We start from the raw sequence: 17,627 nt of genomic DNA, 5'->3' as shown, positions 1-17,627 counted from the left end.
ATCTGTATGGGTAGAATTGAGAAATACTAAGGGGAAAAAAACATTAGTGGGAGTGGTATATAGACCTCCAAACAGTAAGGTGGAGGTTGGGGATGGCATTAAAAGGGAAATTAAAGAAGCGTGCAATAAGGGCACAGCAGTCATCATGGGTGACTTTAATCTACATATAGATTGGGCCAACCAAATTAGTAACAATACTGTGGAGGAGGAATTCCTGGAGTGTTTACGGGATGGTTTCCTGGACCAATATGTCGAGGAACCAACCAGAGATCAGGCCATCTTAGACTGGGTATTATGTAACGAGAAAGGATTAATTAGCAATCTTGTTGTACGAGGCCCCTTGGGTTGGAGCGATCATAATATGATCGAATTCTTCATTAAGATGGAGAATGAAGTAGTTGACTCAGAGACAAGGGTCCTCAATTTAAATAAAGGAAACTACGATGGTCTGAGGAGCGAGTTGGGTAGGATTGAGTGGGGAATGGCGCTCAAAGGGTTGACGGTGGATAGGCAATGGCAAACATTCAAAGACTGAATGGATGAGCTACAGAATTTGTTCATCCCAGTTTGGCATAAAAATAAAACAAAAAAGGTGACTCAACCGTGGCTAACAAGGGAAATTAGGGATAGCATAAGGTCCAAGGAGAGGACATATAAATTGGCTAGAAAAAGCAATAATCCTGAGGATTGGGAGCAGTTTAGGAGTCAACAAAGGAGGACAAAGGGATTAATTAAGAAAGGGAAAATAGAATATGTGAGTAAGCTAGCAGGGAACATAAAAACTGACTGTAAAAGCTTTTATAAATATGTGAAGAGAAAAAGATTAGTGAAGTCAAGCGTAGGTCCCTTACAGTCAGAATCAGGGGAATTTATAATGGGAAACAAGGAAATGGCAGCCCAACTAAATACATACTATGGTTCTGTCTTCACAAAGGAGGACACAAATAACCTCCCAGAGATGCCGGGGAACATAGGGTCTGATGAAAGAGAGGAACTGAAAGAAATCAGTATTTGTAGGAAAATGGTGTTAGGAAAATTGATGGGACTGAAGGCCGATAAATCCCCAGGGCCTGATGGTCTACATCCCAGGGTACTTAAGGAAGTGGCCCTAGAGATAGTAGATGCATTACTGGTCATCTTCCAGAACTCGATAGACTCTGGAATGGTACCCATAGATTGGAGGGTAGCTAATGTTACCCCACTATTCAAAAAAGGTGGTAGAGAAAAAGCGGGGAATTATAGACCGGTAAGCCTGACATCGGTAGTGGGGAAAATGCTAGAGTCCATTATAAAAGATGTAATAGCAGAGCACTTGGAAAGCAGTGACAGGATCGGACAAAGTCAACATGGATTTACAAAAGGTAAATCATGCTTGACTAATCTACTGGAATTTTTTGAGGATGTAACTGGTAAAATAGATAAGGGAGAACCAGTGGATGTGGTGTATTTGGACTTTCAGAAGGCTTTCGATAAAGTCCCACACAAGTGATTAGCGTGCAAAATTAAGGCACATGGGATTGGGGGCAAGGTATTGACTTGGATAGAGAACTGGTTGGCGGACAGAAAGCAAAGAGTTGGAATAAACGGGTCATTTTCCGAGTGGCAGGCAGTAACTAGTGGGGTACCGCAAGGATCGGTCCTAGAACCCCAGCTGTTCACAATATATATTAATGATCTGGACGAGGGAATTGGATGTAATATCTCCAAATTTGCAGACGACACAAAGCTGGGCGGGAGGGTAAGCTGCGAGGAGGATGTCGGGAAACTCCAGTACGATTTGGACAGGTTGGGTGATTGGGCAGAAACATGGCAAATGCACTATAATGTGGATAAATGTGAGGTTATCCACTTTTGTGGCAAAAACAGGAAGGCAGATTATTATTTGAATGGCAATAGATTGGGAGAAGGGGAAGTGCAAAGAGACCTGGGTGTCCTTGTGCACCAGTCGCTGAAGGTAAGCATGCAGGTGCAGCAGGCGGTTAAGAAGGCAAATGGTATGTTGGCCTTCGTAGCAAGAGGGTTCGAGTACAGGAACAAGGATGTCTTGCTACAGTTGTACAGGGCCTTGGTGAGACCGCACCTTGAGTATTGTGTGCAGTTTTGGTCACCTTACCTGAGGAAGGACGTTCTTGCCATGGAGGGAGTGCAGCGAAGATTCACCAGGCTGATACCTGGGATGGCAGGAATGACATATGAGGAGAGATTGTGTCGATTGGGCTTATACTCACTGGAGTTTAGAAGATTGAGAGGGGATCTCATCGAAACCTATAAAATTCTGTCAGGTGTGGACAGACTAGATGCAGGAAGGATGTTTCTGATGGCCGGGGAGTCCAGAACCAGGGGTCATAGTCTAAGGATAAGGGGTAAGCCATTTAGGACTGAAATGAGGAGGAATTTCTTCACCCAAAGAGTGGTGAACCTATGGAATTCTCTGCCACAGAGGGCGGTGGAGGCCAGTTCATTAAATATATTCAAGAAAGAGTTGGATATATTTCTTGAGGCTAAAGGGATCAAGGGATATGGGGAAAAGGCAGGGACAGGGTACTGAATTTGGATGATCAGCCATGATCACATTGAATGGCGGAGCAGGCTCGAAGGGCCGAATGGCCTACTCCTGCTCCTATCTTCTATGTTTCTATGTATAGTAACAGACACATACAGTAAGGTAAGTTAAAGGGAATTATGTATCTCAATGTAAGGGACAACCAGTGGTACCGCCACATAGGCCCCCCCAGAATTCGCTTTAACGAAAGTCCAAGGATGAGATGGTCTGACGTTGGTGGTCTCGGTAGTCGTGCTGTCTCGGCTTGGCGAGCGAGTTCCGAAGATGCTGCTCGTGAGGGGATCCGTACGCGCGTCGTGGCGAATAAAGTGTATACGTCAGGCGAAGGACCGTGGAGACGTGCGAAACAGCAGGCCTTGTCAGAGTGATGGGCAGGTTGGGCGGACGCGGGCGATGACTCTGTTGATGTTGGAACAAGTCCTTGTTATAACGAATTCTGCAGGAACGCCAAATGAACGTTCCAGAAGGACTTGGCAGGCGAGGTGAGTGAACTCGCCGACAGATGAGCGAAACCTTCAGGAGGCTGGAACACGCAGAACAGTGCGTGCCATAGTGCTATGACGTTAACACAACAGAGAGTGAAGAGTTACTGCGTTAACCTGTGATCGGTGAGGCTAGCAACTTTCACGTGGCTGATCGCGGCCGCAGGATGCCCGTTGGACCCGTCCTCGATGTGTGCAGCTTCAGTAGACGTTTGCGTTTGCTAAAGGGAAAACTGGAGAAAGGGCGGCAACAGTCCAGGTTGTTGTTGTTTTCAGGAGGGGTTAACTCTGCCTGGAGGGCGGCAACACTTGTAATTGTTATAGATTTAGGAGAAAACAGCCGGGAGGGCGGCACGCTTTTGTTCACGCCGAATCGTGTAGTAGGTAACACAACCAGCAGGCTGAAGGGCTGGTGTGTCGTCGGCGGAGAAGGAATCGTCGTTTTTCATGAGGGATGGGTCCTCGTGGTTCGTGAGGGATGGGTCCTCGTGCGCGAGGAGTGCGTCCTCGTGTTTCACGGGGGTGAGTCCTCGTGGTATCCCCGCAGGGCGCGCTCCGATCTTGTGGGCCCGAACATGCTGTACCCCGCGCTTGGAGAGATTTATACTTGCTGTCGCTGTGGACGTATAGGCGGACGATCCGTATGGCGGTAGGAAAGACGAGTACGGGGACCGTGAGCAAGTGCGTGGTCGGCGCCGCATCGATGTTCTCGTCGAACAGGGCTTCTACCGGTATAAAGCACGAGGGAGACTGTGGCTCCCTGGATTGCGGTAGCGACAGCAAAATGGCTGGTGCTTCCATGGCGTGCTTCTTTTGTGAAAATTGCTCACAAAAAAAACAAACGGGGTCTGGTTGAGGTTTGTCTGTGTCAAATGGGATCTGCTCCAGGCTGCGCTTACCTTGTGAATACATTCGCAAAGACGGGGTCACCTTTGTCGGAATGAGGCGGTTGCTGTTCCGTGGTTGTTCGTCGGTTGTGCGTCGGTCGTCTTGTGGGAAGACGAGGTTCAGGCGCGCGTTGCTACCGTGAAAATCGTTCACGGATACGGGGTCACCAATTGTAGTGTAGGAATTGATGAGCTCCCGTACTCACGTCATTGGGTCACCAATGTAGCGATTGGTGTTCGTCGGTCGTCTTCTGTGAAGACGAGGGTCAGGCTGCGCGTTGCTTCCGTGAAAATCGTTCACGGATACGGGGTCACCAATTGTAGTGTCGGAATTGATGAGCTCCCGTACTCACGTCGTTGGGTCACCAATGTAGCAGTTCGTGTAGATTGCCACTAAATAAGAGAGTTTGACTTCGACGAACTATTAACAAGTTGTTTATTTACAGGAACAGACTAATTACATCAGGTAAGATGGCAGGTAAGATGGCTGACTGTAGGAGCACCGTGGTATAGGTCTTGTCCCAGCGGGGACTCCACGAGGACTAACTAGAAGTTTCCCAGCTCAACTGCCAGCAGGTTCCGAGCTCAACTGTTGGAAGATTCCGAGCTCTGATGTCATGACGTCAGAGTACAGGAGAGAAGCCTGAGTATAGTAACAGACACATACAGTAAGGTAAGTTAAAGGGAATTATGTATCTCAATGTAAGGGACAACCAGTGGTACCGCCACAATATGTCATTTTTTATAGTGCAGATCAATTCACTGCAATTACTGTTCAGTTGGAAGGCAACAGCCGAGAATGGCCAATGAAAAATTAACATTTAGCAGTAACTTTTCAAGTAGAACAGAATCTCTATCAATCAGTTAGTTGATGTAATCAACATGTTTTTATTTTGGTTTGTTTTCCATGCTGTCAAGTAATCAACTGGAGCAATGCCACGGAACTCCCGCCTCAGGTTGACAGATGTGGTTCCCGAGCTGTGTGAATCCTGTGGCCATGCAGGGAAATTTAAAAAGGAGGGGGGGAAAGGCTCTTAAGTGCCTGTAAAGTACCTCATAATGATGTCAATTGGGTCCCCCGCCGCTGCAGGTCGGGACGGCTCCACACTGACAGATGCGCCTGTGGGAAAGGCAGGTTCCTGACCTGCTGTCAAAAAACCCCAACTTTCCTACCCGGCCCGCCACCGATCGCGCCTGCTACCACCATGGGAAATTCAGCCCAGTGATTCATTCAATGCTATCTTGAGCATCGCAGAATGATGCAAATCTTTGGATGATGCCAGGTGTGTTGCCCTTTGGTCTTAGCGAATATTAAGCATCAATGAGAAAGAAAAGAACTCACCAAGGCAGAGAGAGAGAAAAGAAAGGTGCTCTTTGTAAATTCTGCAAAGTGCTTTTGAATAGAATCATTTGCTTTTTTAAGATCATAAGTTTACTTCAGATGGGGGAGAAACAGATTTCTTAAGTAACTATGTATTTGTAGTTAATAGACTGTATGTGATTATTGACAGTTCTAGTGAATTGTCTGGGGATTTGTTATAGGTGATTTTGATGGAACATTTGGTTTTATTTTCCTCCTGTTCTTAATGTGAGCAATAAAAATCGAGTGCAATTATAAAATGAATTTTCCTATCTTATAAATACTTTCACTCACACTAGTGGCTGGAAAAAAATATACTCCATATTTCTATTCTTTGCATCCAATACCAGAATCAAACATTCCCAGGAAAAGACCCATTATATACAGCAGTGTTGGTGTGATACCAAATCTTTAAGCCACTATTAAGATGTAAAAAATACTTTGGGTAATTTATTTGTGAAAACATATCAACTCCCATGATTATTTAAACGCCTTGATCTCTGCCATCAAGTTGTCCTGTCAGGACACAATTTCAGCCAATGACAGGGTAGGTTATTGCATGGTAACACTCTCATTTTGGCTTTTTAAAAATGCACCAAAAGTTGATCTGGTCATGACCTTCTTCCCTAAGGTCTTTGTGTCAAGATTTACAGTCCCAAGTCTCGATTGGCTGAAATATCAAGCTTGGCAGTTGGTCCTCAGCCTATTAGTGATCAATTCTGAATCTTGTGGGTCTCATTTCAGGATGGACAGTGGAGTCTTAGAGGGAAATAGGTAAGTAAAGTATTAAACGTTTAAAACATGCAAATAAAATTTAAAAAATTGGAATAGGTTATATGGATATATTAATTAGAAATAAAGAAAATAAGTGGTTAGAATAAAATATAGAGAATGAGGAGAAGACATGACTAAAGATTTCCATTTATGTAGTACTAGCTGGGGGGAGCCCGGCTTTGCCAGGGCTGTTTTGGGCCGGGCGGTTTAAATCGAGTCCCAGGCTTTCAGGCCCTGTCTGTCTGTCCCTCTGTGAATCTGCTGCCGGGCAACCTTTTAAATCGAGTCCCAGGCTTTCAGGCCCTGTCTCTCTCTCCCTGTGTGAATCTGCTGCCGGGCAACATTTCTACCTTTTAATATCTTGAAAGATGGAAGTGAAAGTACTTATAAAACGTTTTTGGTAAATCTTATGTTATTTTTAAAAGAGATACTAACTTTTTCAAAGCTGGATGATCAAAGTAGTTTGAGCTGGAAGCTGAAGTAATGGCAGTGAAACAATGGCTGCCAGATCCCTGAGATGAAAACGATTAGTCCTGCCCACACACACACACACCGATTGGCCAACCATCAGGGGACTGTACTGTAGGATTGGTCAATTGTGACGGCACAGGATTGGTCGAACATTGACGTTAGTCAATCAATGCTAAGTAGCAGATAATGAGTTTAATTTTGAAGGTTTTTTGCATGAGGCGCGAACAATTTTCATCCGACCGAAAAGTAAATATGCTTACGAGCGTCCCGGAAGCGTAAGCTTTCTTCGGAGGTAACGTGCGCGTAGGTACGCTCTATAACTTTCGAGCGCATAGCCGGACAGACGCACACATGAGGACAGACAGACAGAAGGACAGACAGACAGACAGATCGATTCCTTTATATATATAGATGTTATCACACCTCGCAGGAGCATCGCCAATGAAATACTTGGCAGTGCAGTGGCTTTCTTATGTTGGCAAACATGAATTCAGTGGAAACAGCAGTAAAATGTGTTACCAGTTTTTATATTCAATACTTTTTAAGCATTTACTTTTGTAATATGCTGGTGATATTCTAGTCATAAATCCACTCTGATATCTGAGTGTCTTCAATATTATTATTAGTATTCTTTCCGCATCAGAGTGTGGGAGCTGTGAGCATAAAAATAAATGATCAGCCCAGGAGCCTTGAATTTCTTGAAGCTGCTGGCAGCCTAAGGGTTAATGCTCGTTGAATGACTACTGTACATCGATCACAATGTTTTAACCTTGATTTGAATTATTCCTACTATAAGGAAGATATTAATCCGTTTTAATAATTTAAAAAAAAATTAATAAGAGTAGAGTTGTTGAAGGAAAGATGATAGTTTGAGTGGCATAATACCACTGATAGGGTCTGATTTCATCTTAGGTCAAAGAGCTTGCTGCAAATATGACCATTCTCACCCAACGCAAATTATAATATTTTAAAATTTGAATATTGAGCAAAGAAAGGGCATGGTGTAGAACTAATGCCAAATGACATCTTCATTTAACAATTCTCCAATCACTGAAGCAAAATGCCGAGAATTTCTGCAGTGTTCTCTGTCAATCGCTTGCTGAAGTTATAGCAGGAGATGGGGAGAAGCTCATGGAATTTCAGGGCCAAGTAAATGAGATTGAATTTTTAACATTGCTAAAAAAAAATAATTAACTTCAGTGCTGCTTTTGTTTAAATTGAAAGCTAAGAACAATTGGTAACCAACTTTTGGAAGAGGGATGAAAAGTTTAAACCACTAATTTTAGTAGAAAAGCACACATGAGTAAAACGTGCTGGAATGGAAGGAGAAGGCACCAACAGGCTGATCTGGGTTAGAAATTGGTATGCGTTGCACCCATTTTTCGGGCATAAAATGGGTGCAAAGCATACCAATTTAGCAATGGGACAGCTAAATGTCCCAGGCGGATGCCTAAAACAGACATAGAAACATAGAAGATAGGAGCAGGAGTAGGCCATTCGGCCCCTCGAGCCTGCTCCGCCATTTAATGAGATCATGGCTGATCATCCAAATTCAGTACCCGGTCCCTGCTTTCTCCCCATACCCCTTGATCCCTTTAGCCTCAAGAAATATATCCAACTCCTTCTTGAATATATTTAATGAATTGACCTCAACTGCCCTGTGTGGCAGGGAATTCCACAGGTTCACCACTCTCTGGGTGAAGAAATTCCTCCTCATCTCAGTCATAAATGGCTTACCCCTTATCCTTAGACTGTGACCCCTGGTTCTGGACTCCCCCGCCATCGGGAACATCCTTCCTGCATCTAGTCTGTCTAGTCCTGTTAGAATTTTATAAGTTTCAACGAGATCCCCTCTCATTCTTCTAAACTCTAGCGAATATAAGCCTAATCGACCCAATCTCTCCTCATACGTCATTCCTGCCATCCCAGGTATCAGTCTGGTGAATCTTCTCTACACTCTCTCCATGGCAATAACATCCTTCCTCAGATAAGGTAACTAAAACTGCATACAATACTCAAGGTGTGGTCTCACCAAGGCCCTGTACAACTACAGCAAGACATCCTTGCTCCTGTACTCAAATCCTCTCGCTATGAAGGCCAACATACCATTTGCCTTCTTAACCACCTGCTGCACCTGCATGCTTACCTTCAGCGACTGGTGCACAAGGACACCCAGGTCTCGTTGCACTTCCCCTTTTCCCAATCTATGGCCGTTCAGATAATAATTTGTCTTCCTGCTTTTGCGACCGAAGTGGATAACCTCACATTTATCCACATTATACTGCATTTGCCATGCATCTGCCCAATCACCCAACCTGTCCAAATCACACTGGAGTTTCTCTGCATCCTCCTCACAGCACACACGCCCACCCAGCTTTGTGTCATTTGCAAACTTGGAGATATTACATCTAATTCCTTCATCTAGATCATTAATATATATTGTAAATAGCTGGGGTCGTAGCACCGATCCCTGCGGTACCCCACTAGTCACTGCCTGCCACTCGGAAAAAGACCCGTTTATTCCAACTCTTTGCTTCCTGTCTGCCAACCAGTTCTCTATCCAAGTCAGTACCTTACCCCCAATCCCATGTGCTTTAACTTTGCACGCTAATCTTTTATGCGGGACCTTATCGAAAGCCTTCTGAAAGTCCAAATACACCACATCCACTGGTTCTCCCTTATCTATTCTACCAGTTACATCCTCAAAAAGTTCCAGTAGATTAGTCAAGCACGAGGCATCTTAAAAATGTTAATGAGGGGCCTAATGCCTCTTGAAGGACCCCTCTACAAATATTGTCCCCAATGAGGTATCGGGCCTGCCCTGCTCAGCATTCTTAAGTGGTCCTTACAGCCGCCAACTAAAGGTAAGTATTAAAAAAAATTTGAAGCCCAAAACATGTTGATGAGGCCCAAGGCCCAGTTTCAGGACAGTCTCGGTATTCTCTGTTGGGATGCCCAAGTTTGGGTGCAAAAATGGGCCCAGATTCATTTCTACCCCGTCTTGTGTTTTTAATGCTGCTCTTCAATAAGCCCTACACCTCCAAATATGGATTAGGCAAATATTTGTGCTTGTTAAGGTCATTAAAGAGGAAATCATGCAACATTCTCCAGCTGCATAGCCGACCTGAAACATGAATACTTTGCTTCAGGTCAGCCCTGGCTTGAGTCAGCTTAATAAAGAGGAAGATTTCGAGTATCGCCATAAGCAGAAACATAAGAATGATCTACAGACGTGCATTGCTGTCCAGAAATGGGTCATGGTTCATGCTCATGCTCATGCTCAGGGGAATGAAAGAAAAAGACAAATGGAAAAAATGCACTGATTAAGCTCATTAACAACTTCATCAATAGTGGCAGATTTAGATGTTTATGAAGGGGCTACAAGTATGGAATATTTATTTGTTAAGAGCGATCTAGAGCCATGCTCCTCCCCCACAAAAAGTAAATGATTTTTGACATGTTACTGTATTTTTGGAAGGTGAGGAGGTTGCACTTTCTCACGAGCCAATCTGAAATGTTGCCTTCCAACTCCAAGCAGTTCCAACAAGTTCATTTGCATTGATATAAAACAAATAAGGGATCGCACACCACTTTAAATGCTTCTGGACAAGTTTTCCTTACAAAACATGCTGAAATAGTCCAGGGACACAATAATTCAGTCCATCATTTTGCCTCATGACTTGTTCTATTGATTGAATTTGTTTTGATGAGTTCCTGGTTTAGCCAGACTCTGCTGCCTAAACACTGAATGTAATTTATTCCATATGAGCGTGGGACTTTATTACATTTAAATTCAAAAATTGGCTTGATTTTATATAGGCGCAAGAAACTTCTTCTTTGTACCATTTATTGCTGCAAATCCAATTCGCCAGATCCACGACAACAACAACTTGCATATGTATAGCACCTTCACCATAGTAACATGTCTATACTACTAAAGGTGCTTCACAGGAGTGTAAGAACATAAGAAATAGGAGCAGGAGTAGGCCAATCGGCCCCTCGAGCCTGCTCCGCCATTCAATAAGATCATGGCTGATCTGGTCCTAACCGCCAATCCACTATCACAGAACCATCTCCTGAATCTAACAGAATTAGACACACGAAATAGGAGCAGGATCAGGCTACACGACCCCTGGGCCTGATCCGCTACCCACAGGGCCATGACCGATCCAAACCTAGACTCATGTCCAAATTCCTGCCCGCTCCCCGTAACTCTTAATTCCCTTTACTTCTAGGAAACTGTCTATTTCTGTTTTAAATTTATGTAATGATGTAGCTTCTACAGCTTTTTGGGGCAGCATATTCCATGGACCTACCACCCTCTGAGTGAAGTAGTTCCTCCTCATCTCAGTTTTGAAAGAGCAGCCCCTTATTCTAAGACTATGCCCCCTAGTTCTAGTTTCACCCATCATCGGGAACATCTTCCCCGCATCCACCCGATCCAACCGCTTCACAATCTTATATGTTTCAATAAGATCGCCTCTCATTCTTCTGAACTCCAATGAGTAGAGTCCCAATCTACTCAACCTCTCCCCATATGTCCATCCCCTCATCCCCGGGATTAACCGAGTGAACCTTCTTTGTACTGACTCGAGAGCAAGTATGTCCTTTCTTAAGTATGGACACCAAAACTGTACGCAGTATTCCAGGTGCGGTCTCACCAATACCTTGTACAACTGAAGCAATACCTCCCTATTTTTATATTCTATCCCCCTAGCAATGAAAGCCAACATTCCATTGACCTTCTTAATCACTTGCTGCACCTGCATACTAACCTTTTGAGTTTCGTGCACCAGGACCCCCAGATCCCTTTGTACTTCAGTACTTTCCAGTTTCTTGCCATTAAGATAATAACTTGCTCTACGATTTTTCCTGCCAAAGTGCATAACCTCACACTTTCCAGTATTGTATTCCATCTGCCAAATCTCTGCCCACTTACTTAGCCTGTCGATGTCACCTTGCAGGTTTTTTATGTCCTCCTCACTCACTACTTTCCCTCCCATCTTAGTATCATCTGCAAACTTTAATATGTTACACTCGGTCCCCTCCTCCAAATCGTTAATATAGATTGTAAAGAATTGGGGACCCAGCACTGACCCCTGCGGAACACCACTAGTTACTGATTGCCAGTCTGAGAATGAACCATTTATCCCAACTCTCTGCCTTCTGTTAGATAGCCAATTCTCTATCCATGCCAGAATATTACCCCCAATCCCATGATTTTTTATCTTAAGCAATAATCTTTTGTGTGGCACCTTGTCAAAGTCTAAATACACTACGTCCACTGGTTCCCCTTTATCCACCCTATACGTTACTTCCTCAAAGAACTCCAGCAAATTTGTCAAACATGACTTCCCCTTCATAAAACCATGCTGACTTTGTCCTATTAAATTATGATTATCCAAATGTCCTGTTACTGTCTCCTTAATAATGGACTCCAAAATTTTACCTACCACAGATGTTAGGCTATAGTTTCCAGCCTTCTGTCTACTGCCCTTTTTAAATAAGGGTGTTACATTAGCAGTTTTCCAGTCTGCCGGGACCTTTGCCGAGTCCAGGGAGTTTTGGAAAATTATTACCAATGCATCCACAATCCCTACCGCCACTTCCCTCAAGACCCTAGGATGTAAGCCATCAGGTCCAGGTGATTTATCTGCCTTGAGTCCCATTATTTTACCGAGTACCACTTCCTTAGTGATTTTGATCGTGTTTAGCTCCTCCCCCCCTTTAGCCCCCTGTTTGTCCAGTGTTGGGATATTCTTAGTGTCTTCTACTGTAAAGACTGATGTAAAATATTCATTCAGTGTTTTTGCCATCTCCATATTTCCCACCATTAATTTCCTGGTCTCATCCTCTAAGGGACCAACATTTACTTTAGCCAATTTACTTTAACGAAACAAAATTTGACACCGAACCACATGAGCTATTAGGATAGATGACCAGAAGCTTGTTCAAAGAGGTAGGTTTTAGAAGTGTCTTAAAGGAGGAGGGAGAGGTAGAGAGGCAGAGAAGTCTAGGGAGGGAATTCCAGAGCTTAGGGCCTAGGCAGCTGAAGGCAGGGCTGCCAATAGTGGGGCGAAGGAAATCAGGGATGCCCATGAGGCCAGAATTGGAGGAGTGCAGAGATCTCGAATGTTGACTTTGAAATGTCGTTTGACCAGGTTGTCTGCAGTTCTCACTACTGCCAACCTCATACTGTTGTTTCCTTGGTAGACTTATAAGCATTATATGCAACAATGTAAACAGCTAACTTGCAGTAGTGATGAAGACTTGGGAACGATCAGTGCGGTTGCACAGAAATTACTGGACCAAGTTAGTGACACGCTTCGAATGAATGGCCGCGGTGCAAATGAATTTTCATCAGAACAAAATTCGAGAGTGTTTTTTGTTCCAAGTATTCCCCGGTTATAAAAAGAAGAAATATTAGTTTGCGCTGAATATTTGTTTTACATTTTAGTAAAGATCTCTTTTTTACTAAAACAGTGACCCTTGTGTGGGGTTTTCTTTCTGGTCGGCTGCTCCCGTGATGTCTGACTACAGATAGCCCAGGTATTCCAATTGTAATTCCAAATGTAACCTTGTCAATACGTGACACAGGGTTAAGCAATCTTTATCAAGCCGTGATCAAAGATCCTAAAGTCGGATTTTAGGTTTGTTCACATCAGCCTCACAGGGACGGGTAATCTCAGTGACCGGTTGATACTCACCTGCAAGTTAAAATCATCCCAGGAAACTGGATCTCGAAATGCTACTTTCTGTTAGCACAACACCTAATGCTCAACCTGGGGAATTGTATTTCTGATACAGGCTAACTAGCATTATTGCCATTTTATTGTACATGTAATTCAACATTTAAAGCGTAATTTCACTGGAGCGTTTCCGTTCCCTTCAGAAATACCGGTTGCATTATTATATTTTCATGTCATTTTGACAAATACTTTTAGATTGGCTTATTTGTAAGATTAAGTAGCCGTGAGAGCAATGCAAAATGGGAACCAACATCTCATAAACAGGATGAGAAAATCCAGAGACCAGAACGGCTGGGTGATTCCTATTTCAAAATGAGTAAATTAGGAATAGCAGTCATGTGAGCTACAAGTTATAAACTAAATAGTGTTTCCATCAATTTCAGATGCATTAATAACACATGGGCAATAAAATGCGTTCATTCTGAATTTGCTGAACTGTCACCGGCAGTGGCTGCACAGCCCTTGCAGTTAATTATTTAACTGCCGAGCTCATTACAATTCCATTCAATTTATTATTTTCTCTTTAGAAATGTAATTAATTGGATGTTATTTAAAAGTGTGCCTGACATCTGTTAGTTGTGGCATCATGTGATATAATGCACCCCTTTTGAGCAATACAGTATGGAATTCCGACAGACTTATTCTAAACATATGTTGCCACTGAGTTGCCCGTAGGAAGGAGAGATACTGGGGGCACTCTTGGAGTGACCGGTTCCATTGGATGGGTGACGGGCAGTGCATGCTCGCCCGACCAATGGAATCGGTCCCAGCCAAACCAACTGGAGAGGGGCTAGAAGAGACAGCTGAGACGAACCAAAGCGGTTTGGTGCTTTGCTCAGTACCCTCTATTCCGCGTCCCGTTATTTGTCTATATTGTGGCCTGTGCACCATTAACATGTAATCGCAATCATGCAAGAAGATTTCCTCTGTTATTTGTCCCAGAGTCATAAAGTTGCTCTTTAAAAACGTGTTTAGAGTTTCTCTATAAATAGCGAACAGAAGAAAACGTCTCGTGTGTGTGTTTCTGATGAGTTAACATAAAAAAAACACTGGCACATTTGGCCAATACTTGTTTGCCTGTTGTGATTTTGTAGGAAAGACCCGGTCATCATGATGTGGAGAGAATGAAAACATCATGCTGCACTCAGGTATAGAGCATGGCTTTCATCATGGCCCTGCTAACCCCACTGGAACTGCAGGGAAACGGTACCAAAATTCCCACCAAATATTGTTCCATGATTCAGATAAACTCAGTTGTAACCTATTTCATCCAAACCAATTCAGATGATTTATGGCCACTTTGCTGACTGTCAATTATGAGCAGGTTCTGACTGTCTGCAAACACGGACATGTGTGAGTCATCAGAATGTCACTATCACAGCACACTGTGATAGTGATGGAAATAATTGTTTGCGTGCTATAATGAAGGTCATTTGTTTCAACTTCGTAAACAGTTAATAGTTTAATTTACTGTGCAGTTTAATTTATCAAAAATATCATTGAGCACAAACCGATGCAGAGAAACTATCCAACAGTTTCAGTGTAGTTCCTGCACAATCCGAGAGCAGAATGGTTAGGATCGCAGGTCCAGTAATCCGCACTGTATCACTTGCTAGAACTGTCTTCACTGTTAATTGCAAAGCAGTTTCTGTGACGGATTCATGGGCTCCTGTTTCCAATTGAAAGTATTAAGAACATAAGAACATAAGAAATAGGAGCCGGAGTAGGCCATTCGGCCCTTCGAGCCTGCTCCGCCATTCAATAAGATCATGGCTGATCATCTACCTCAACTCCGCTAATTACATTATACCAAAGGTAAGGGCAGCCCAGACTCTGACCCCACTCCCCAACCCCTACCCAAAAAGAACCTGATAAATTGTACTGTATGGGATTTTATAACGCTTTCTTTAACCCACAATGAAGGATGATTTCCTCTGGGCTGTCGATGCACCAAAATTGTGAATGTGTTTCTTTCTTAATTTTTGTGTGTTTATTGAGGTGAAGGCTGGGGAATGAAACTCTTCCCATTGCAGACACCCAGTGTTAGCTCAAAGCACTCCCTGATCAGGTATAGTAAAGCTCCTTCTGCTCTGCCCCATTAACATGCCTCAACCCAGTGTCAGAAGCGTACTGCCTATTACACCAGTGTGGCACCAGCCATCCTGTGAGAAGCAGGGGCAGCTTTCACATGGGACTTTTACAGTCAGCACACAGAAGACATCCCATCAGCCTGGTCTGAATTTGAACCTTAGTCTCAGAGGTAAAAGGGCAGTATCTAACCCATGGCACCATCCAGTTCTTCCATGAATATGTCCTTTATAAGTGTATTAATGATTTCAATGCACACAGCAATTCTTGCCTCAGCCTTTGCTATTTTACATGATTTGCAGTGGCTGATGAATATCAGTAGACCTGATTTTACAGCAAACCTTCCTATAAATGGGACTGTAAAAACAGCAATATAGTAATAGTAGGGAATCCAAAGAAAATACACTGAGGGTGGATTTCCTGCGTGCTCTTGGTGCAACAGAATTGTAAAAACATCTTAAAGAAATGCTTTAAAATGTTGCCACACCAAGCATACAGAGAGAAATTGTCCCTTAATGTTGGAATATCTATGTGCATCACAACACAGACCAAATTAAGCCATCATAGATTTTACATGTTATGATCAGACCGCGCAAATTAATTCGAACCAAAAATATATAGCAATGCTATGAGGTGAGATTTTGACTGGCTTCCCACTACAAAGGGCTGGATTTTCTCAATGGGGAACTTTTGGAGGCGGGACTCCCACTTGTTGGGTTTCAGTCCTGCCTCCATCAACTTCTGGCCAACCCATGCTATTTTCCCAGATGACAGATTAATTTTTGACACTCCAGTGCTGTACTGAGGGAGTGCTGCACTGTTGGAGGTGCCGTCTTTCGGATGAGACATTAAACCAAGGCCCCGTCTGCTCTCTCAGGTGGATGTAAAAGATCCCATGGCACTATTTCGATAGAAGAGCAGGGGAGTTTTCCCTGGTGCCAATATTTATCCCTCAACCAACATAACAAAAACAGATTATCCAGTCATTATCACTTTGCTGTTTGTGGGAGCTTGCTGTGCACAAATTGGCTGCCACGTTTCCTACATTACAACACTTCAAAAATACTTAATTGGCTGTAAAGCACTTTGAGATGTCCGGTGGTCATGAAAGGTGCTATATAAATGCAAGTCTTTCTTTTTAGAATGGTATAAAATAACAAGCAGCCAATTGCCAACTCTTAGGGCTGGATTCTGTCAATGGGGAGCTTTTGGATGCAGGACTCCCACTTGTTGGGTTTTAGTCCCGCCTCCATCGACTTGTGGCCAATCCACGCCATTTTCCCTTGATTGACCTTGTTAAGTCCGCCCAGCGGGCTCAGCAGGCCAATTAAGGGAAAGCCAGTTACAGGTGATGTCAGCGAGTGCCGTTTCATCTGTCAAGAGCTTTTGACAGATGAAATGTCATCATTTGACAGCTCTGTGAAGCTGTCAAACACTGACAATCTGTCTTCTAAGTTGTGTCTTTACTCAAGACTCAATTAGAAAGCCTTCCAGACCAGAAAGCAGAAGGCTGCAGCTTTTAACAGTTCAGCGGCCATTCTGCTTTCTGTGCCGGTGAGCTGAGGGACTCCCGAGACCTGAAGGGAGGAAGCCTGCAGGAGAAAGTAAAGGTAAGTAAAACTTATTAAAACACTTTACACACACCTCACACACTTACCTCTGCACATATGCACCCATTACTCACCTGCACACCGGACATCTCGACCCCTCCGACCCCCGCAGACTGACGGCCCGCCTCGCTGACCCTGGCAAGCTTCGGAGCCGTCGGGAAGCCCACACTTCAGGGCTCAAAATAGGGATTAGCCAAAAAAATGCCTGTTAACTACCTGTTAACAGGCAGTTATTTGGCATTAATCCCCTTCCCGCCTCGAGGAGGCGGGACCCAGCACGGGTCGGCGACCCGCCTCCTGGCAAGATGGCATGGAGGCGGGTTGGGGCAGGTTGGGCACCCGCCCCCACTTCTGCCATTTTCCCGGCAGTCCCGCCTCCAAACCTGCCTCCCCAGGGTATGGCAAAATCCAGCCCTTACTGTTCCCTGAGCAAGTCTCTTCTCATCTCAAGTCCTGGTGGGAATGCCACTTCCGAGTGTGAAAGCTGCTGTATTTCTGTCAGGGGCAGTGTGATTGGGCACCTCACTCTGGACACTGCAACACGCAGTACATTTGTTACATGTTTTTTTAACTTGGTGTTCATGGTTGTTCCTGTCGTATAGTTCAGGTAACTCTTCCACCTCGCTGCAAATGTCACCGAGTG

Source organism: Somniosus microcephalus, chromosome 21 (genome assembly GCF_052327205.1).
Source record: "Somniosus microcephalus isolate GS21.2 chromosome 21, FLI_Smic_1.0, whole genome shotgun sequence".
Classification (NCBI taxonomy): Eukaryota; Metazoa; Chordata; class Chondrichthyes; order Squaliformes; family Somniosidae; genus Somniosus; species Somniosus microcephalus.
This window is presented reverse-complemented; position numbering follows the sequence as displayed.